A 22,199-nucleotide genomic window follows, 5' to 3' on the forward strand; every position below is an offset into this window, starting at 1 on the left:
GTGCTGGGTGCCCAGGTTGGGGAGTCTTTGAGGCAGCGATTTAAAGCAAGGTACATAAAAACCCAGTCCATGGAGCTGGGAAGCCAGCCTCTTTCATAAAGGATGACTTGATTTATCCAGATTAGGTTAATTCTTTTTAAAGTCCTTTTGGAATTTCTTTCTGAAGGACTTTCAGAGGTGTTTTTTGTTCACTGAGTGGGTCTGACCGTTACCATTTTGCTGACTGGTTGGTGTACTGTTTGAACCGCGGATGAGATGTCTCTGAAGATATGAAAGACAGAGAATTCCTTCTTTTGCGTTGGCTTTTAGTTTGTTCTAGTTTTTGCTTCTCCCTCTGCTGGCTATGGGCTGGGTGAAGCTCAACAGGCATGGTGGGGATGGGTTGGGGTTGGATTTGGCCATCTTGGAAATCTTCAACCATAATTAATGACACTATGATTCCATGAAGCTGGCACCAGGAGGCTGTTCCTAGCAGTGAGTGATGCTTCTGCTGTTCTTCCCTCTCCTTCCCAACTATTGGAAAAGAAAGCAAACTCATTTATAGCACCTGGGGTTGGGGTTTGGTAGTCTTGTGTTGATTCGGTTTGTAGAGGTGCAGACATCAGGAGGATGAACTAAACACCCTCTTTTTGTACTTTGTGATGCATGTTACTTTACAAGGTAAATAACCAAACTATCCAATAAAATACCAATGTTCTGCACATTAATAAAGTAATGGAGATATTTAATGTATGCAGTAAAGCTGCTATTGCAGAGCCCTAGGCCTGCTTTAGTAGCTATAACAGGAGTGAATAAGATCTTTTCCTGCTTTTATTTATACACATATAATATCAAATATTACTGAGTTTTTGCTTGTTAATGTTAGCCAAAGGGGTTAAGAGAAATAAAAAGGGATTTGGCAAACATATCAGGGGAGAAAGAGCCAGAGAAGACCCATTAATAAATGAGGAAGCTGAATTCAGCAATGATATAGAAGTGACGAAGTTACTGAGCTGCTTTTAAAATCAGTCTCTGGTAAAATCAGTGGAGACAATTAGGAGACCTTGTCAGATACAATCAGGGGCTCCGAAATAGACAAGCAGCCCATGAAGGAACAGCAAGGCCATGGGGAACAGCAGAGCAGGGCGAGAGCAGAGGGGGAAATTTGCGATGACTCCATGAGTCTGACTGGGACTGGGCAGCAAGGGGGGTGCAAAGGAGGATAACAACAGGTTGGTCTGAGTCATTTCCATCTGTCCTCATGGTGAGAGTGTCTTGTGAAGGGCTGGGGATGGCACTGGGGAAGTGTGGTCCTATTGCAGGGAGTGCTGGAAAGGAGAGCTGCAGGTGGGTAGAGGGAAGCTGAGGGTTGAGGAGCACTCACTGTGTGCCACCCTTCAGGGTATGATTTTGCTCCTTTTAGTCCCTGTGACTGTTCCAGTCCTTCCTGTATGCTGCTGGATGTGTTCATTAGTTTCAGAAAGGCAGAGAATGAAAATTACCGAGGAGGAAAGACATGCAGAGAAAGCCTGGGAAGGTTGGCTGTGAGAGGGCAGAAATAGCCACGTGACATAGAAAATGGAGCTCCAAGGGGGACCCTACAGCTGAAGAGCTGAGAGCCTTGGAAGAAATGGCCTCTTGTGCCTGGGATAAGCCCTGGCCAAAATAGTGTTGGTGGGGACCCAGCTCTGGAGCCAGCTCTGGTTGCAGAGAAGCTAAAACCTTCTGCTGTGCATTCCTTGTGTAAAAGCCTTTTGATATTTTGGGGGCAACAGATGCTGAGGCCACGTGTCAGGCAGCCCTGGAGACACTCCCCTTGTTCTTTCTCTCCTGCTTGTGCTCGCAGCACTGTTTCCCAGTGCCCAAGCTTGGGCACTGCAATGACATTCAAGTGTAAACCCACTGGGAAGGGATTTGGAGAAAAGCACCACAATGACACAGAGCCTGAGGGATGAGCGTGGGAGGAGAGGTTAAAAGAGTGATGGCGATGGGTTCTGCTGCTGCTTGCAGAGCTGCCTAGATGGGAGCTGGGTGCTGCCTCCGTTATATGGCCTCTGTTCCCTTGTGCGTGGAAAAAGGCCGGGGGGTACCCGGCCTTTAGAAATCAAGCTGAGGTGGGAACAGCATGATTAAATCGCACAAAGGAAAATGGAGGCTGTATGGTGAAAGGAGGCTGTGTCGGTTGAAAAAAAACCAACAACCACAAACGAGCCAGCAGCAAGAAAGCAACGTGCAAAAGGAACGCTGGCAGTGCCAGGTTTGAATCGTTTAAAATGTGATTATGCAAAGCTCTGAGATTTAAAGATGTTTCGCAGGAACGTGGCGAAGGGGTAGGCTCACACCAGCCTCTGCTCACTGCTTGCCCTGAATCCCTTTGGCGAAACACACTGGCATCGGAGGAACTGGCTCTGATGGAGCTCTGCCCTGCTGGTGTCGGTGCGGGGCTTGGAGGTACGGTGGGTGGCAGAGCTCCCCTGGAGCTCCCCAACCCCTCCTCAGCAGGAAGCAGGTCTGTTTGTTCATTTATCTATTTGTTTTTGTGCAGAAGGATGGGGATTGGGGAGCTGAGCTCGATTCTGAGCGTGTGGGCTGTTAAATAAATAGCTTCGTTGCATTCATCAGCTCTTCCCACTCTGCGATGGGGATGGGTGCGTTCTCTGTATTCCCATGGCCCCATCCAGAGCCCATGGAAGCCGTGGGGATGGTTCATGCTCCCTGATGGTGTGTGGGAAGGGCTTTGAGGTTATGGGCTGTGCGAGGGGAAAACTGAAATGGTGGAGCCCAGACCTAAAGCCACCTGTTGGAAATGTTTGAAGGCTTCTGTAGGCATCTTCCAGCGTTGTTTGCTGTCTTTGTGCACGATGTCAGAAGAGACTGTAACCTGGAAGTCCCTACAAGTCTAAGCAGAGAAGCAATCCCGTAGTTGCAGCCATGAGACATAATGAGGACCTCCTATGTGGCGGAGCTGCGGCCGGCGCAGGGCTGAGCACATTGTGGTGGTGTTGGTGATGTTGGGTGCATCAGACCCAGTTTTGCTGTCTTTCACTTTTTGCAGCTGCCTCTCAAACCTTCCCTCTGCTTTACCCACCCCTGCTCCTCCTTTTTTTTTTTTTTTTTTTCCCTCCCTTTCTCTTCAGCTGTTTGTCTCATGCATTTTATTATGTGGCTTCCTTGCATCCAGGCTTCCTTTCTCTGCTGTGTCCAGCCCCAGAGCTGTTCCTGAGGGTCAGCATTGCCTATGATGGGTTTGGTCTCCGTGCCGTGGTCCAACAGCCAGCCTACTCTGAGTGTGCTGCTGCTGAGGCTCAGTGTCTTTTTTTCTCCATGTGAGTAAAGTTTCTGCGAGTCTGTTCTGGTTTAAATGTGAAATATGCATTCGAGAGAGAGAGAGGCATGCAGACCTCACCCCTCAAAGCCCAACCCATCTCCACTCCAGTGACTCTTTCCAAAAAGAAAGGGAAATAAGAAGAACCCGATCCCTGTTTCTCCCGATCTTTTGATTAACAGCCATCCTCTTCACCTTCTTGGGCTTCTCTTTGGTGGGGGACAGGCAGATGGGGCAAAACTTCTGCAGGACACCCCAAAGCCACCAGAGCAGTTCATGGAGGAGGGCAGCATGATGTCATCAATGGCACCACATGTGCTAATTCTCACACGTGCCCATTTTAGGGGCTGCAAATCACCAGAACCTCATGTGCACGTGGCTGACCTCTGCTGTGCCCACCATCCTCTCTCTGGGTGGCAAACAGATCCTGGTCTTGCAGCCAGGAGCATGTAGCTGGGTTTGGCCAGATTTGTCCCCTCTTTATCCACGGGATGTGTGTGTGCTGGAGAAGTCCCAGAAAGAAAGTGCCCAGTTCCCCTGCATCGAGCTAGCACGTGTGTGCATGCAGCTCCACGTCTCCCTTGAGTTCCCCATTTAAACACCCTCATTGCCAAAGGAGACGAATTTCCCCAGTGGCCCCGAAGGCCCTGCCACCCGCTGTCCCCCTGCGTGGGGACAATGTCCTGCCAGGAGCCCCGTGCCACTGCTGGCTGCAGCCTGGCTCAGGCAGGAGCTTGCTGGTGAGCTGGGGAAAAAAGAGGCTGTAGCAGAGATGGAACAAACAGAATTTTTTTTTGCATCTAGAGGGGGAAGCACAGAGCTAAAAATAAAACGGGAAGATCAGTATCTGTCAAGCTGACGGCGGATTGGCTCTTTGGAAATGCATGTAATTACCAGGCTGTAGGTAGACATTTGCATGGAGCGAATAGCAAGCTACCGAGACAAGGTTACGCTTTAACCTTTAAGTCCCGAATCTGCTGGAAAACTAAGACAGAACTGCAGGAAATTAACTTAAATTAATAGAATGGCTGTGAGTGTGCCACATGCTACTTTGATGCATGTCACTTCGCGGCACAGAGTGCCTGGCTGCCCCTGTGCCCCAGCTCCTGCTGGAAGGAGATGCTTCGGATGCAAGTTTGTCAGGCGTGGATCTCCTCCCTCATTTGGGGATTCAGCTCGACTGTAGCTTTTCGTGGTCCACGTGCCTTTCTGTTGGCAGTCTGCAGAGCGGCTGGAGAGATTTGGGCAAAGGGAGCTGTGCTGGTGGATGCTGCAGGGCTGGGGGCTGGAGAAATCCAGCCGTGCTGATCTGGCTGGGAGAGCCAGGACGTGGTCAAGGGGATGGATGTCTTGGTGAGCACCTTGAGGCTGAGTTCTGTGCAGGATTCTGCAGGCAGAGTAATCAGTACTGATTAGACCAAAAATGGTTCTTTTGCCATGTGTGTTTGTGGACATGCAGTGCCTAAGACTGGGGTTCCAGTGAAAAATACACAGATAAATAAAAAAATATGCTACTGTATTTCTACCCTGCCTCCCACCAAGGCTACTCATGATTTCAACCCTCCTAGTGCCTTCTTACCCCCAGGAGACATCACTCCTGCTGCTGCCCATTGTCCCCAAGCCAAGCAGCACTGCAGGGCACTGGGGAGGGACAATGGAATGAGGAGCAGGAGGGCTGATACTGTGTGTGTCCCAGTCCTGTATGCCTCTTTGCTAGCTGCAAAGACCAGGCAACAGCTGTTTTCAAAAAATGCTGCCTTATCCCTTCCAACCTGGGAATGATTGTTGCTGTATCGATCCTGGTGCTTGATTCAAGCTGGCTGCATTGCCGTGACTCAGAGCAGAAGCTGAGAGTGGAAGCAGTGCAGTGGTGGAGCAGCTGGTGCAGAGCAGGACCATGTGCTGCCCCAAAGGGCCAGGCCACCGGGAGCTCCAGCTGCTCCACTGGCTTCCCATCAGCTCCCAAAGCCAAGGCTCTGGCTTTAATCTTCAAAGCAACTCATGGAGGAAGTGCCAAAGGTATCAGAAGGCTGAGTTTTGTTCTGCGAGCAGCACAAACTGCTCCTCTGCGACAATCCAGAGCACCAAGGCTGGGATGAGACCTCAGAGAGCAATCCCAGCTAGCTGGGACTCAGTGAGGGGGACTGCAGCCAGGGCTCCATGCCCAGATTCTGGGATTTTAGGGTTGGTTCCTTATTCCTTACCTTGGACTTAGGTTCAGGTGCCTGGACACCATGAAATCCCCAACCCTGGCTCTCTGAAGCAGAGGGAAGCTGGGGCTTTGTCTCTCTGCCTCCGGTGACCTGTCTGTGAAGCACAGATAAGTGCTGCCTCTCTTCTTGGGGCAGTTAGAGGACAAGCACAGTAGAAGACCTGTGAATTTGTTGACAGCCTCAGCTGTACTTAGGTATGAGGAGCAAGGCTGAGCAAAACTCCATGGTGATTGCCATTAGGGAACAAACCAACACTTCTCTGTGCTCTTATTGAAAATGAAGGGACCTTCATCCCTGCAGCCAGGCAGCAAGCCCAGAGAGTGCCTGACCCCCAAACATCTGATGTAGATGATGTCTCCATTCTCCAGCAGTGACCTGGGATAAAACCTGAAGTCTTTCTGCCTGGCTGTTGGTTGATGAAGGATCAAGTGGTGGTGTTTCAGGTGCGAGGCTTAACTCTTCTCGCGCTGAGTCCCTCCCATGCTCCTCTCTGCTCTAAAGAAGAGTTAAAATAGTTCTGCTTTATGGCTTCTTTGCGATGAGAGCGTTGTGTAAAAAGGACAGAAGGTTCAGAGCTGCCACTGTGCTTTGTTCTTAACCCCTGCAGAGCCACCTGCCTGCCCAGACCGCTGCAGGAGCAGGGACCAAGGCAGCTTCATGCATTGACGTCTGAAGTTGTTCTGGAGTCAGATCTTGGAAGGCTTTCCCTGCCCAAAGAGAACCCCACGCGTGCAGCCCTTTGGAAAGCTTGCTTTGATGATTTCTTCCCCACCTTTTTGGAAATCCCCCTCTCTGCTGCCTGCCTGTTTGAACTCATTGTTTTTTTTTCCAGCTCTTCACCAGTGGTGTTTTTAATTTAGGGTGCAGCCTAGGAACACCCTGTCTGCTCCGTGGGCTTCTCCTGTATACAACACAGGCAGACCCTGAAGAAAGCCAGTTGTGCCCCAAATACAGCCTGCTGTTTTTCCAGCTCTGTCAGTTGGCCTGATAAAAGCTATGGCCTCTCACCGCAAACTCAGTCTGCCTTGGTTCTGTGGGCTTTTTTTGGATGTTGGCTCCTCATCAGTAATCAGAAAGCAGGAGCCCTTCCCTCACTACAGCAGCACAAGGCAGAATTGAAGGCGGTCAGATGTTTTGGAAGAGGGGAGCAAAGGCTGAAATGTGTTTTGGAGAGGAGTGGCTGCAGGAAGAACGGCCACTGGGCTTCTGCTGTGCCTTTGTTGGGCACACACAAGGAAAGGTTTGTCACTGTCACTTGTCCCTCTATTGCAACAGGCTGCCCATTCCCATGGGCTTTACTGTCATTTTGGCACCTCCTTCTGGGGCTCTCGACCGCTTGTGAAATTCCAGAGCAATCGTCCCTGGAGCCCAGCCACCAGAGAGTGCCCCAGGGCTGGGGGGACAGCGGGAGGCTCTGCCCCACTGCCTGCAGGCTGTGTGCACCAGGAGGGCTGAGCTGCGCCAGTCACCACGTGATGCTTTGACGCATGTTTGACTGACTTTCAAGCAGCACGTTGTCAGTGTGATGTGAGTGATTAGCCGTGGTGTGCTCACATCTACCTGAAATGTGTTAGGTTAGGTGCTGGGCACGAAGGACTGGCTGTGTTGGTTGTGACCAGGTCTGCCCAGCTCTCTGCTGAGCAGAGATGGTATGGGAGCATGTCCAAGCAATGCACGGAGATCTTCCCTTGGAGTCTGCCCATCTCCAGCAATGTCCTCTGGAGCCTCCTGAACAAGTCACCACATCTATGTATTGCGTTTGTATAGCCAGGCTGGAGATTAGGAGAAGCGTTTCATAGAAAGAGTGGTGAGGTGTTGGAACAGCTGCCCATGGAGTGGTAGAGCCACCATCCCTGGAGGTATTCCAGAACTGTGGGGATGTGGAACAGAAGGGCATGGTGGGGAAGGGTTGATGGTTGCACTTGGGGGTCTTAGAAGTTTTTTCCAACCCTAACGATTTGATGATTCTCTGTACGTGCCATGCCATGGGTGCGCCCATCATTAGATCAGACCTCACAACCACAGCCTGGGAAAGCTGAGCATGGTGAGAGCGCGGTGGTTGGGGCTGAGCCCTCGGGGCGGCCTCACGTTGGGCATCCTTGCAACTTTGACGCAACGACACGTTTTGTTTTTGTGGAAATGAATCAAAAGAATGAGGGGAAATGCTTACAAACTCATTTTTAATGAAGATCCTGGCTTGAGGACAGATCCTTTGTCCAGATACGAATGTATTTATGCCGATGGCACCTTGCCATTAGTACAGCGACTTACACGTTTTGTAACGTGAGAGCAGTGTATACAAGTGTGGCTGGAGCACAAAAGCCCGAGAGATGAGGGCTTGGCCTTTCCTTCCCTTGTTCTTCATGGGGTTGCACTGGCTGCTACCAGCTGGGGAGAGGGTGTCTGTATTTTCCTTTGATTTCTTAGAGGAACACGGTGCTCCGGTGTTCAGTGTTTGCTCCACACCCAGGGATTGGTGTTAGGAGTGTGATGGAGCCCTGGAGAAGCCCCTGGGCCTCGCGGCAGCAGGGATGTTGGAAAAAGGATGAAAATCCCAGCTTTCATCTTTTGTCACCAATAGTATCTGAAGGAATTTGTACTATTTTTACTGTTTGTTTTTGTTGCTCCCCTCCCCTTTTAACTATGCACCTTCGCGTTTTCTGTGGGCCCTGTCACCGGGATATCTCCACTTGGACTTTGAAACAGATTACTCAGCTTCGTGGTTGTTTAGAATAGTTTTAAGTTATTTTTACTATCCGGCCCCATTTTCTATCATCAGGCTGCAGTTACTGGAGTGCCGGCTCTGCAGGGGAACACTTGCTTCTTTTAAACAAATGGTTTCCTTCGGAATTAAGAAATAGTTTACGGAAACATTTCTGTGGGCCTTTGGTTATTAATTTACGACGAAGGGGTCTAATTCTATCTTACAAAAATATGAAATCTCAATTTTAGAAAACCTAAATTCGGCAGCCGCTTCTGAACCGAGTTCCTTTATCGCCGGCTTCAGTGGCTGGGTGTGTTTGTGCCTTTCTTTCCAAACGGAGAATCTGCTTTCCCCTCGCGCTGTTATGCGGTTAATCCTGTTGGGCCTGATCTGATCCCAGTGGTGCTGGAGAGAACCGAGCGGGGCTGAAGGGCAGCGCCGGCCCTGTGCTGTGCCGGGAGGGCAGCCCTGAGAGCTGCTGCTCCTTCTGTCTGCTCAGCCATAGGTTTCAGGGATCCTACCTGTGCTGGGAAGGGTTCGGTCCATTTATTTCCTCTTAATCAGAACAAAAACAAGAACAAAAAAAAAAAAAAAGGAAAAGTCTTTGCTGTCATGTTGGATCTATAAGTGTGATTTTTCTGCACTAAATAAGCTGTTGTGAGAAACTAGGCTGAGAAAGGGGCCCTGGAGATGGGATGGCCGGGATTTCCCTGAGGACACAGGGATGTGGGGTGGCTCTTGCCTGGTGCAATCAGCCATGCACAGCAACCTGCCTTGAATCACAGGGGGTCACGCTGGCCCACCTGAGGGCAAACCCCATTTTGGGGATTTCTCCTCCACCAATATTGATGAGAAGCCCTCCTTGATGTCATGATTTTAGGCGCTGTGAACACGGGAACGCACAGTGCCCCATCTCAGGGTGCACAGAGAGCCTTGCCAGCCTGCAGCCATCCTTTGGTCTCCCAGGGCATGGGTTTCACAGTTCTTGACTCCAGGCAGAGGTACCCCAGGCTCTGCAGCACCTGGGCTGTGCTGGGAGCACTCATGGCTTCTGGCCAGGGCTGAGGATTGTCCCCTGCCTCCCCCTCAAGGCCATGGGAAGGGGAAGAGAAGAGCTGTGTTCCCAGGGATTTTTTAGACTAGCATGAGGAAGGGAGGGATGTGGCACTGGAATGCTTGGCCTTTGAGTGGATTCATCTCTCCCGCTGACTTCCAGCTCTCAAGGAGCCTCTTGGCCATAGCGGGGAAGGGGTTAAAGCTTCCTTGCAGCCTGGTCTGGGAGCATCTGTGTTCCCCTTCCGGGGCTGCTGAGGTTTGCTGGTATGTGTGCAATGTGGCGCCGGCCGGCCGTGAGCACCCAGCCCTCGCTGAGACCTTCCCAGCACAGCCTCCCCTCCCCAGCTTTCCCCTCCAGAACTGAGGGATGGGGCTGGAGGGCAAAGCTGGGGGCTGTGGGAGATGTGGAAAAGGGTCAAGTGGCAAAGCACTGTTTGCTTGGGTTCCACCGCTTTGCTCACCCAAAGTGTTCTTGCACGGGGAAGCATCGCTGGGCACGTCCTTGTGCTGGCCTAAGGTTTTGTAGCTTGTCTGTTCTTAACCTCTTTGCTTTGTAGGATAAGGATCAGGGGGTGGAAAAGGGCTTTGCTCTGTGGAGTTGGAGTCAGGCAGTGATGTTTCATGCGGGCTGTTACTTCCTGGGGTGGGGGGTTTAGTGCAGACGTAGGCAGGAGCTGGAAAATTGCAGCAACAGCAGCAGTGCTCAAGCTGAACCATAGTGAAACGCCTTGGAGGGAGATGCAGATTGCCTGGACTTTTCTCCGTAACAAAAAATTTATGTCCCTTATATAACTGGGGAAAAGCAAACAAAGAAACTCATTTCCAAGTGGGAACGTGGTGTCACTGGGAGAAGTCCCGCAGCATGGGTGAGACCTCTGATTTATTCCCAGGGTGATTAACTCTTCATCAGAAGGGCAATGCTTTTAGCGCTGCATTTTCAGATAAACAACTGGCGGATATTCCTTAAGAATTGCACATCTGGGTTGCCTAATTTAGGCAAGTGGCAGGGATAATTTTTCATTCCCAAGCATTTTGAGGTTCGGTGGGGCTGCTCCCCCAGTGCCCTTCCACCAGCCACGCCAGTTCCTTGGCTGCGCTTTGATCTCCATACTACACCACCGCTGACGTTGGCAGGAGCCGTCTTGCAGCCCAAGGATGTTGCGTGGTGCTAATTCCGTAGGCTCTGATAACAGAGCCTCTCTAAAAATGTCATTTGGGGCCGTTTGCAGGGTGCGTTTGACATCGCTGAGTGCTGCCCCAGCACACACTCCCTGCAGCCGCCGGTGTGGGACGTGTGAGCTGCACCATGGGGAGGCTGAGGGATGGGTTCCTCAGCAAAACAAGTTCCATTTTTTTCTACAGTCTTTTCATCCTCCCCAAAGGGACAAATAAAGCCCTTGGTCCTCAACTGCTCCGGGCTGTTGGGCTGATGCCAAAAATAAGATAGGTCAAAAAGGGAATAACATGGGGGGTTGGTTTTGGATTGTGGCTACATCGTAACTTTCTTATTACCTCAGGATAAGTTAAAAAAGGAACTTCATTTAACCAAGAGAGGCATTTCAGATCTCAGTGGCAATGGGCTTAGTTGTTGTTTTTTTTCTTTCTCTGCACGGGCAATTATCAAATTAATCTGCTTGATACAAGCCTCCTATCAACACAATCACTAATACATTTATACTTGCCAAATGACAGCTATTCAATAAGGTCTTTCTGTTGTTTTCTCGAACTCCGCTTTCCTCTGCCTTCATGTCCCTGGCAAAGCACGGATCCAGCTTCTGGGGAGAAACCCCAGGTTCCCTCTTTGAGATTCTCACTGCTATCCATTCCTGAGGGCATTGTTATGGCAAAAACTTAATCAGCATATAATTAGCAGCGCAAAAGATTTACGTATTGCCTCTTGCTATTGGGAACGGGGCAGCTCCTGTATGGTGTGCTGGATAAACACCAGCACATGGGTGAACCAACTCTCCCAGATCAGTTGTGCCTGTAAATCCCCAGCAGCTGACGTGGAGGGACTGTGCAGTGTGCGAGCAAACAGCTCAGCTGGTGCCATGGCCACTGCAGACTGACTTTGTTTTTTTTTTCCTTTTCTTTTTCATTATTTTCTTTTCTGTCCTTTCCTTTCTTTCTTTCTTTCTTTCTTTTTTTTTTTTAAGAGAACAAGGCCTCCATGTTTCAGCCTGTGCATGTGCATGTACGTGCCTCTTTCTTTCTTGCTTGCTCTATCCATTTGTTCCCGCCTCCCCCTCTTTTCTACCCAGCGACGAGTTTCAATTATGTTTGGCTGAAGGGTAGAGCTCTTGTACGGCTCCCACAAGTCTTGTGAAAATGGGTGGGTGGCTACAGAAGGAAAGAAAGACTCGAGCGCTCAATAACTGCGTGTGAACCCAACCTTAACAGGACACCAGAGAATCCACACTGGATGAGCTGCTGGGAAGCATGTTTTGTCTGGTTTTCCATCCAGGGTTTTGTTTGTTGGTTCTGGAGGTTGGTAGAGAAGCAGAGGACGATGAGATGCTGCTTTGCTTCCCATGACTCAGTGCACTTGGGGAGGTTCACCAAAAAGCCTGTCAGCATGTTCCCATTTGAGATGCTCTGGGCTATAGGTGCAGGGATGAAGCAGTCCCTCTAAGCAGGTGGTGTGGTTAGATTTGGCTTAACAGGAGGTAGCCAGGCTCCAGACAGCGTTTTCTATCAGAGCAGAGGGACTGAACACTGCTGGGGTGAGGTTTGGGCAGCAGGAGGTGGTTTGAATGAGAGGTAAGTCCAGTTGTCTGCCCACAGCCTCAAGGACAGACAGCCGAGTGTGGTGAGCTCCTGTCTTTGCAGAGGGGAAACTGCAGGACGGAGATGAGCTCCTGTCTTTGCAGAGGGGAAACTGCAGGATGGAGATGGGAGGATGCAGAACAGCTGCTGGTTGGTGTGTCCCAATGCCCTCCCAGCAGGACTGTGTGCTTTGCTGCCTTGCAGCCTGCCCAGGTGCTCACCCCAGGCCCCGTCCTTACCATTCTGCTGCTCCTGACCCTAACCTCTGCCCTCCATGTGCTCTTAGCATCGTGGTTCGAAGTGAAACCTGACACAAGTAAATATGTTGGCAGGCTGTTTTCAGCTGGCAGGGAATGTAAATTATCTCATTTGAACAAGGCTAATGCAGAATCAAGCCATTGGTCCCAAATATCCCTTCTAAGTGAGGATGAGAAATATTCAAGGCATCTTCACTCCTAGAATTTTGCTTTTATCTTTGTGGTTCCTTGAGTGGCAATATAAAAGTTACTGATTTTGCACTTTTTATGCATCTGAACCTGCAGACTTTGAAATCAGTAGGTTTGCTTGTGTGATTTGCCTTGTTAGATTGGTACCCTTGGAGGCTCTTAGGGATGTCCTATGCTGTAACATCACTGCCCTTAACTGATTGTCTTGGATGTAACATCCCATCTTGGGAACGTCCTTAGCCAGGACATGAAGATAGATGGAGCTGGGTTTGGATTGGGTCCTCCTGGGGCATGGTAGACCCCAGGCATGGATGATACTTGTATAAAGTTGGATAGGCCAGCCTGTGCAGGGTGATGCAGAGCTCCAAGAGGCCAACATCTTTGGATCAAAGCCACTCTCTCCATGCTCAATGCCTTTCTTTTGGAGTAAATGGGATCATACCTAGGGCTAAAGCTGGACGTGACTCTTCATACTCACTTTTCAGTAGGTGAAGGCACCGGGATGTAGAGTTTGGGCTTCTTCAGCACATCCAGATGTCACTTAGTTCTTTCCTTGAGCCTGGCTTGGGCCATCTCAGGAAGGTCTTTGTGTTGCCTTCACAGGTGGGCACGTGGAGCTAGGAATTCTTGCTCCAGTTCCCACTGAAGATGGGGTCCTGGGAGATCTCTCACCAGTGACAGCAATTGGTTCATGCCCGGGTCTCACCCTCCTATGCATACCTTTGCACAGCAGGTCGTGGTCGGTGAAGGCAGGTCAGATTGTCTTCAAACCTTGACCATGTTTGTAAGCGGACGTCTTTCTGGCTTTGCTTTTCGCTCCATAACAGGTTTTTCCCTTTAAGAATGCAGAAGATTGATTCCCTTGCAGGGCACATCACCGAGGCGAGCCATGTCCAAATGGTTTGCACGTCTGCATTTTTTACTGCTCTCGTTTAATATGTATGCAAATGCAGTCTCTCCTGTCCTCACTCTCTGTGTGGGTTTGCACAGTCAGGAGCACATTCCCATTACTGCTGCCCATCTCCTGCTCCGCGCTGCATTTGAGGAGACTGCCTTTGAAACGCTGATAGATGGAGGTGCAAGGGAAAAGAGAGAAATGACGGATTTTCGTAATTTCTTTGCTGGGGGGCTTAGGCAGGAGGAGTTGGGAAACCAGAGGAGGGAGGTTTAAACGTATGCAAAATTGTTTATTGGGAGAAAGGGTGGGCCTCCACCTCTGAGAGCCAGAGCGCAGATTTTGTATGCTGTTCCATTTTCAGAGCGTTAGCTCAGAGGATTTTAGCTGGAGGTTAGGGAAAAATCCGAGCACTGGCAATAATCTTGTGATAGTGGAAATATTCAGCTTTTCTCCTGATAAATAGACACGTGTTAGAACTGCAATAGGGGTTTCAGCCCTCAGAAAAGATGTTGTCTTCTTTTCCGTAAATAAAGGGCAAGATGTCCAGAGCTGCTCCCTGCAAAGGGGTGGTGTATGGCTGCTACTACTTTCTTTTCCTTCCTTTCTTAATGGCTGTGATTTTCCCAAGTACTTTAAAGCCAGCACCTGTGAAACGTGGACATTCATGCATGTATCCAGAGCTGTGTTTGCATAAGTAAAATGGAAAACTGTGTGCACTAGCTAACAGCAAAATGTGGGAACCACCTTTGGAAATGTGGCTGAAAGCAGGGGAGCTTTTCCTGTCCCCAAGTGACAGTATTTTTTTAAGTTCTGTTGTTTGAAGTTGCAAATCTCCAGGTTCTGCATCTTCTTGAAGTAACAGTGAGGGCTGAGAAGGTCCTTGTTCTTGGTGTGAGAAGCAGGGGATGACATATCCCTTCATCGCCTGGATCATTCTGGGAAAGAAACTGAGCTTCATGCTGCCTCCCACCATTTCAAGGAAATTTAGGTCCTTTAAATGTCAAAGGAGGCAGATTTCCATGTTTATTTTAGTTTTGAACCCCATTACACAGTGCCAAAGCCTTGTTACAGAGCTGCTCAGGCTGGGCTGCATGCTTTGGGGGAGGGAGGGAGTGCTTTGGGGGGGCTGCATGCAACCCCTTCTTGCTTATTCCCCAAAGTGTGTGGCTCTGCCTGGAGCACCTTTTCCAGAATCTTCCCAAAAACCTCCAATACACTTCTTACTTTCCTTTCCAGAAGCCCAAATGAACTTTTCATGCTGGGAAAGCCCCTCTGCTGACTCGTCAGAGATGTTTACTTTTGCATCTCCAAGTTATGCAATACTGTTTTGTGTCTCTGAATGTTGTGAAAGCCCTTTCCACGCAATGGCACGGATGTGCTCCTGCATTCATGGGAGAAGAGCAGGAGCCAAAGCTGAGAAATAGCCTGGCCATGCACAGACCTCTCTGGGGCTCTGCTTTTGGTGTAGTGTCGAAGGGATCTGGGGATGCCTTTCAAGCTGGCTGTTTGGATGTGCTCAGCTTGTTGGTGACGTGCAGGGGACAATTGTGTTCACTCAACAAGACATGGAATGTCTTGGCACCTAAGCTCTTGCAGGCAGTCTGGTCCTGCCTTTACTTCCCCTTGCTCCAGGCAGAAATGTGCCTTTGGCAGCCTCAAGGCATGCTGTATCTGCCAGCCAGGTCCACAGCCCATATTTAGGACTGTCTCTGGTACAGCGGATGGTTCTTCTGCTTCTCTTCTTTCCACCCCATTCAGAACGCTCTGTCCCTATAGACACCATGCTGTCAGATGGGGCAAGGTGCTTGCAAGCAGATCCCTGAGCTGTTGCAGCTCTGCTGCTGTTGCCAACACGTGTCCCTTAGTTCCCCTTGTAATGTTTGCTGTGAAGTAAATATCTCATGCCGCTGTGCCCTCACTCTGGTGAATTTGTGTTGCTTGTGATCACAGGCTCCAACCTTCCCCTATTACAGTCGCTTTTTTAAGAGTCTCTTTTTACTGGTGAGTAGATTTGTGGAGCCTTTCTACTTCCTTCATCTGTAAATTGTCCTCTACATAACTAAGAAACCATTCTGGCTGGGTTTTGATGTGTTTGTCGCCCAACAGATGTCTGGGTGGTTAAAGTGCCCCCTGAGTACAAGTATCCTGTGTTTGCAAGCTCTTTGATAGTTGGTTCAGGAATCTTTTTGTTCTTTCTTTCTCTCCTGAAGTCCTGGGGGTCCGTAGCAGATGCCTGCTGCAGCCTCTCCTTTGTTTTCTGCTCCTGATATCTGTGCCCGCAGTGTTACTCCTCTACCCTCTCCCTTATCAAATTAGATTATCTTATTCTTGTAAGTACTTTTGACACATTCAGCCCTGTAAAGGCATGATGAGCAGATTGCATCTCAGTGCTGGGTTCTTGCTGCTCGTGTCTCTGTCGTTCTCCACTGCGCTGTTCTGGCTTGGCTGGACAGCACACAGGACGCAGCACACTACTTGCCATAAATAACAGTGATAGCACAAGTGAGGCAGCTCCTTCTCCCGTTAGATAAGTCACGGCACCACTACATGGCACCACCACATTGCCTTGCATGGAAACCCAGGGTCCGTTTTGTCTCAGTGCTCTCAGCCATGTCACTACGACCCTCGCTTCACTGCTTCGCCTCTCTGTTGATCTGTCTCCAGCAGCTCTCCCTGCATCCTGAACTTGGCTGCAGGCACTTAAGCTTCTTCTCAGTGTTATGCACTGCCCCTTGCCCGTTCCTTGGCTCTCTGCCTTTTCAGTGGTTTTCCTGGTTCCCACGTGTGATCCAGAAACCCTCTTTGTTATTCCGTCCTTCCTCCCCGTCACAAACCTGTGTTTCTGTTCCATCTTTCATGAAAAGGTCTAAGACTGAAGGTGAAATGTGATAACAGCCTTCAAAAATATGTCAGTGGCTGCTGCAAACAAGAGAGGAATAAACGATTTTCTGTGTTCTACTGTGGGGAGGACAAGAAGTTATGGGCTTAAACATGGAGATTTTGGGGTGAGGCTCTGGGGGGCTGCCCATGTACTGCTGGAGGGGCAACTTGGCTGGGGGAACCGAGGGGAGCAGGGTGTTCAAGGTAATCACTTTTCATCCTCTCCAGCTCCTTTAGTTCCCCTTCCATGTGCTGGAAGGCTCCAGCTAGGCAAAGAGCTTTTTGTGTTTTCCTCAGCCAGGCTCTTTGCTTTCTCTCTCCTTGTTTTTTTGTCTCTGTTGCAGCAGTCCTGGCAAACACAATTGCAGCAAGCCTGGAAATAGCCACAGCAAACCGCTCCTCCAAAAACCTTTCCTTTGTGCACAGTGGCTCCTTTCAAACCCCATACACTAGTGGAGATGACAGCAGCTGCAATCGGAGTACAGAGACATGCAATAGAGCCCAAATGTTTTGCTGTGCCCAGAAGGGCTAAGACTGAGTCTGGGGCAGCCAAGAAGAAGCTGCTGGAGGTCCTTGGTGGGAGCAAGCAATGAGCTTTGCAGAGGGCTGTGTGTGTATTAGCACGTAGGTGGGAAAGCAGTGGTGAAGATGATTTCTGGAAGATGTGTCTCAGCTGGTGCTATAGGGCTCCAGCATCTCTCCTGCTTTGGTGAGTGTGTAAAGGCTCCTGGGCAGGAGGGCTGTGAGCTGGGAACATAGGTGGCCATGGGGCAAGGGATGAGGGGGAGCAAATGCTGGTGCAGGTGGTTCCTTGCAGAGATGCCTGTTCCCACCATTGCAGAAGGACATTGCAGGGCATCCTCCAACCTTGTGGAAATTTGCTGGCTTTGCTGAAACAAAAATCAGAGGACCTGGGAGCTGCAAAGGGCTCCTTGCAAAATGAGTGCATGGCTCTCAGTGTTTCCTACAGCACCGATCTGGAGTCCCTGGGGCTCCTTCAGCCCGACACCCACCTCCCCTGTCCCTTCCCCATCTGGTACTGCTGAGCTTGTGTCGGGTCTGGCTTCATCTGCAGCGTGTCCTCCTCTCCAAGTCCTCAGCCTCTCTCCCCATGGCGGAGGGCACCGGGGGGCCCCATTTCTGGGCCCTGCTCAGCTGCAACCCCTTCTCTCACCCTGCAGTGTCAGCCCCCTTCACAGCTCCCCAACAGGAGAGGCAGGCAGGGAGAAACCAGCAGATGAATAATTTATTATAACGATGCAAAATAGGGTTTAAAACTCTCCCCATATAAATATTTATTTTTGACTCGTTAGCACCGCAGCTGCCTTCCCGCCCCCCCCTCTCCAAGCCTTCTCTTTCTCCTTTCCGAAGCCCCCGACAGCCATGCAACTACTACGGCTGCGCTTGTTCTCCTTTGCTCCGTCTGCCTGTCTCTCCCGCGCTCGCTTTTCACATGATCTGAGCCCCGGTGCCAAGCGCTTCCCGGGAAGGAGAAAAAACTCTTTCTCGCACACACACAAAACAACAACTGGGGAAGGAGAGGGGAGGGGTGGGGGGGGGAGAAAGAAATACAGAAACACACAGGCACACGCACAAAACCCTTTGAAGCCTGTGAAGGGTAAGGGTTGTTTCTGTGGTAACGGCGCAGGGATTGGCGGCGGGCGGCGAGGCCCTCGATCCCGCGGCGGTGCTGAGTGATTAATGAGCCGTCGCCGGGCTGCACGGCCATGCACAGGCCGGGCCCCCGCTGCCTTCCTGTGGCCACCAAGGGCTCCCCGTGCTCCGCCCGGCCTGGGCACATGGTGCCCTGTGGGACATCAACCCTTCAAGGGACTGAGCAACGTCCGCAGGCTTAGCGGTGCTGGAGCGTGGCTGGGGCTGCAGGCCTTGTTCCATCCCATAGGCCTCGTCCTGCCCTGCAGGCCTTGTCTCCACTTTGGTTCCACGGAGGTTTGGCAGTACTGGGGGGTCACAACTACGTATGGCAGTGCCCGGCGTTTGTTCTGTGGATGAGCAGATGAGGGCTCTGCTGCTCCCTTCTGTGTCCTGCCACAGGGCTGCCATGTTTAGGGCTGTGACCGATGGGCTTGGTGACAGCAGGGTGCTGCTACAACTGCTCAGCATGAGCTGCAGCTCTTGGGGAACCAACCGCTGCGACAGCCCATTTTGTTCCCTTTCTTTTTTAAAAAACGCATGTTATTCACATCTCTTGGGCAAACAATAATTATGAGTGAGTTTCAAATCTCTTTCCCCCGAAATAGCCAAACCGGAGCATGCACAGCCTTCCAGAGCTGCCGCCTGAAACAGATGTGCTGCCAGTGAGGCAGCTATTTATAATGTGCAGTGTTCCCTTTTAAGCCGTAGTGACTCCAGCCCTCGGCTCTCGTGTTCATCAGCTCCTTTTGAAGCCTGCAGCTCTAATCCAGTGACTGTTCCTGGTGCTGCTAAAATCTCATAAACCCACCGGGATGCCAGCAAGCCAGAGCCCTGCCTGCTTTCTGCCTTCAGAGGTGGTTTGTCATCTCTGGGGGCTGCTGGGCATGGAGGCAGAAATGGGTTTGGGCTGCACTTCCCCAGTGTCCCAATCCCAAGCCCAAATGGGAGAGGTTTTCCATTGAGAAAAGGCTGTTGAGGGTTCGAGCTTGGTGTGTTTAAACCTTAGGAGCTGTTTGCAGGATCAGTGAAATTAGAGGCTCAGTGAAGGTGCAGGCATTGTTGGATGAGTCCCTTTTTCACGAGGAAAACTGGGGAGATTTGTGTTGAAAAGGAGGTTCAAAGGGGTTGGCCAGCCTGGGGCTCCTGTAGTGGAGCTGGAGCAGCACTGTATGTGCTGGTGGTGCAGGGGCAATGGGACTCTTTGGGGCTGCACGTTGTTCACAGATCCTGTCCAGCCCCGTTGCGCTGAAGTGCCCATGGCCAAGCACTGCTACTGCTTTATGTCTGTTGTGTGCTGATGAATAAGTTTTTTGGTATTTCAGGGCGGGGAGCAGGTGGTTGGGCAACACAGCATGCGTGGGGAAGCTGTTTCTTGCCAGGGCTGTTGCAGCGAGCAGGTCCTGGAGCACTGTGACCGACAGAACCGGCCAGGCTGGTACAGCCGCTCCGCGTGGGGCCGGGCCAGAGCAAGCACAGCTCTGGGGCTTGGCCACAGGTTTGCTTTACACTGCTCCATCCAAACCCTGTGCATTGGACATATTATGAGCGTGGCTCTGCTTTCCCAACTGATGTCCAGAGCATTGTCCCCAGCCTGGCATGACACAGCCAGGTTCTTCATATGGGAATTTTGCAAGGCACCCCAAAAAGCAGCCCACAGTGAGCTGTTGTTTTTGCTCTAACGGCATACACTTGTAGACACCATGGGAGAGGGGTTGTGTGTCAGTGGGCAGAGAGCGCTTTGATCCCCACACTCTGCCCTTTGACTTCCATATCCCACGCCTACTATGATCATTACTTTATCCAGTTCCACATCTTGTGTTGAGAGCGAGCACTGGCTTATCCTCCTGCCCGGTTAATTCATGCACTGGGCACTCTGAAGGAGAAGTGATTTTAAACTGGAGTGATGAGCCATCTCCAGTTAAGGATGGGATCTGGGAAGGGGCCAAGGGTGGGCTGCCCTGGCAGGGCTATGTCATCTCAGCTCTAGCAGTGTGACAGTTGGTTTGACTTGGTCTGGTGGAGACACGGAGGTGTGTTCCCGTGAGGCTGGCAGCCTTTGCCAAGATCTGGAACCTTCCTAGTTTCCAGTGGTTACAGATAAACCTTTGCTCCTGAAAGAGGTACTAATGCAACCTATAGCAGAGAAGCCTCTTAAAAGCCAGTCTTGTTGCAGAGATGTTAATTATTAATAGGATGTGGGGAAGAAAACACTGGGAAACCCCAACAGATAGAGCCAAGCTGCTGCTTCATCTGTGTCCAGCAGTGCAGACCTATCTTCCCCTGACCCAAGGGGAGATTCACAGATCTCTTTTGTAGTGACTGCTGTCAGCAAGCACAGATCTTAATGGAGAGGCTCAGCTGTCCTTCTGAAAGCCACAGCCATCAGGAGCTTAGTGACTCATATGGGGTTGAGCTTGGTCTCTAGCAAAGATTCAGCCCCCTGGAGGGATGTGGTCCCTCTTGGCAGCATCTGGGCTCAGCAGGTCTGGCAAGGTGCTGGGGTGGAAAGCTGCACAGGACAGAGGTGCTGGGGATCCCTGCAGATCTGTGGGGGCAGGATGGGATCTGAGGTGGGGCTTTGAGTGCACATACATAGGGAGCTAGAGCTGGGGGATCTCCACAGAGCAGTATTCATGGAAAACAAGCTAATAGGGAAATCCTTGTGGACCTAGCAGGCTTCTTACCCCAGATCTGACCGTGGGTACCAGGGATGTCTCTGCCAGGACCCCCAGCCTCCCCTGGCTGGGTCCCCTCTCCCTTTGCCCCTTCCTGCTCTCTCATTCCCTTTCTCTCCCTCTCTTCCCTGCATTCCACCCCCTCCAGACTCCTCGGTGGGGCATTGATTTTTCCATCCGTCAGCGAAACGCCTGAGGAAAATGAAAGAGCATCTTCGTGATCGATCAGGAGAACTCTTCAGCCTGGGGGTCAGCAAGGGCTGGAATCAGCTGCTCCCCTGGCATATAATTACCCCCTCTCTCCCAAGCCTGGGCATTTCACACGCCCGTGGGAGCAGCCGTCTTGCTGTAAGGCTGGGAAGTTGCTTCCTGAAAACCTCCCCGTGGTGCCTTGACGCTGCACCCGCAGGTGAGAGGAGCTGCCTGTGAGTGTGCTGAGTTCTGCTATTGCTGGAGCTGAGCGCTGTGTGCTTGTGCTGGCTTTGTTCAGAATGGTGTGAGTGGGTGTGAGCACACGGCACCCTTTCCAGCATCGATCACTCTGTGCGTAGCAAATTCTGCGCTGTGTTTTGTGAGGATGGGCAGCTTTGAGGCTGTGAGCTTAAAGAATCTGAAAGGAAACAAAATCCAATAGGAGTTGGGCACCCAACTCCCTTCTCTTTTTTGAAGATCTCATTTGAAGGAAGCACCGTCCAGGCCGTGCCGCACAAACAGACCGCCTCGTTAACGACCCAGAGGTGCCTGTTTACATGCTGGGATTTGCTGTTGGTATGGCACTGGTCCCTGAGATGTGCTTATGTGTGGGTTGCTACGTTTGGTCTAGTGACACAGCAGTGAATATTTGTCCTTTGGACTTGACTAAGGAAGGAGCCTTGGAGACTGAGCAGTACTTGAGCTCCAGTGATCTTTCTGCTGCTGCCCCAAATTCTTCTGATATTGTTCCCACAGATATTGTTCACTCTATTCCTGAGCTAGGTACAGGAGTTTCAGACATGGAGGTGCACATCACCTGGCTGGTTAAAGCTTGCTGGATGACACGGAGTTCCCCAAGTTTTCCATGGCGAGCTGTGCATCCCAGGAGCTGTAAGAGAGCAAGGGGCAATGCAAGCCAAGGCTCTGCTCCCTCATCCCTCTGGTCTTGCCACGTCTTCTTCCCTGGTGAGCCTGGTTGTGGGCTATACCTTCACCCAAGAACCTGCATTTGCAGCCTTTCACTCCTTGGTCTGCAGATGATCCAGGGACTCGTTGTTGCCCCATTGTGCAGCCCCAGGAATGCCGCTGTTACAAGGAAACTCTCATTCTTCCCATTCCCCTGTTTTTCCATGATGGTTGGCAATAGGTACCTAAGGAAGGAGAACAGGGCAGAAAAACAGTATTAGGGTGAGGAAGCAAAGCACTGTGTTCCTGATGCCACCACAGCTGGTTCAGACCAACCAAGGCAGAGTGCTGTGGGACAAGGACAATGCAAAGCTTTCTCCCCCCAAACCAGCAGGTATAAGTTTGCTCCGGCATGGCTGTGTTACAGATGTGTTGATAGCAGCCAGTCGAATGCTGACACTGCTGTGGAGAGCTGGCTGTTGAGCTGTAGGTAAGGCTGAAGT

The 22,199-nt window shown here is 50.9% G+C and overlaps 1 long non-coding RNA gene across 13 annotated transcripts in view; it reads left to right on the forward strand.

The window, feature by feature from the left end:
* Window positions 1–22,199, forward strand: part of LOC104913676 (uncharacterized) — a 92,624-nt gene that overhangs the window by 24,554 nt on the left and 45,871 nt on the right. Inside the window, exon 1 of one of the 13 annotated variants that reach the window (XR_014887347.1) lies at window positions 7,034–7,376. The exons of 10 other annotated variants lie outside the window; for them this stretch is intronic. This is a non-coding gene — a long non-coding RNA (uncharacterized LOC104913676). Of the gene's footprint in view, window positions 1–7,033; window positions 7,377–15,243; window positions 15,389–19,937; window positions 21,008–22,199 lie in introns of those variants that run through there. 2 more of the 13 variants (XR_014887342.1, XR_014887343.1) reach the window with 2 other exon arrangements.

Source organism: Meleagris gallopavo, chromosome 19, assembly GCF_905368555.1.
Source record: "Meleagris gallopavo chromosome 19, MGAL_WU_HG_1.1, whole genome shotgun sequence".
NCBI lineage: Eukaryota > Metazoa > Chordata > Aves > Galliformes > Phasianidae > Meleagris > Meleagris gallopavo.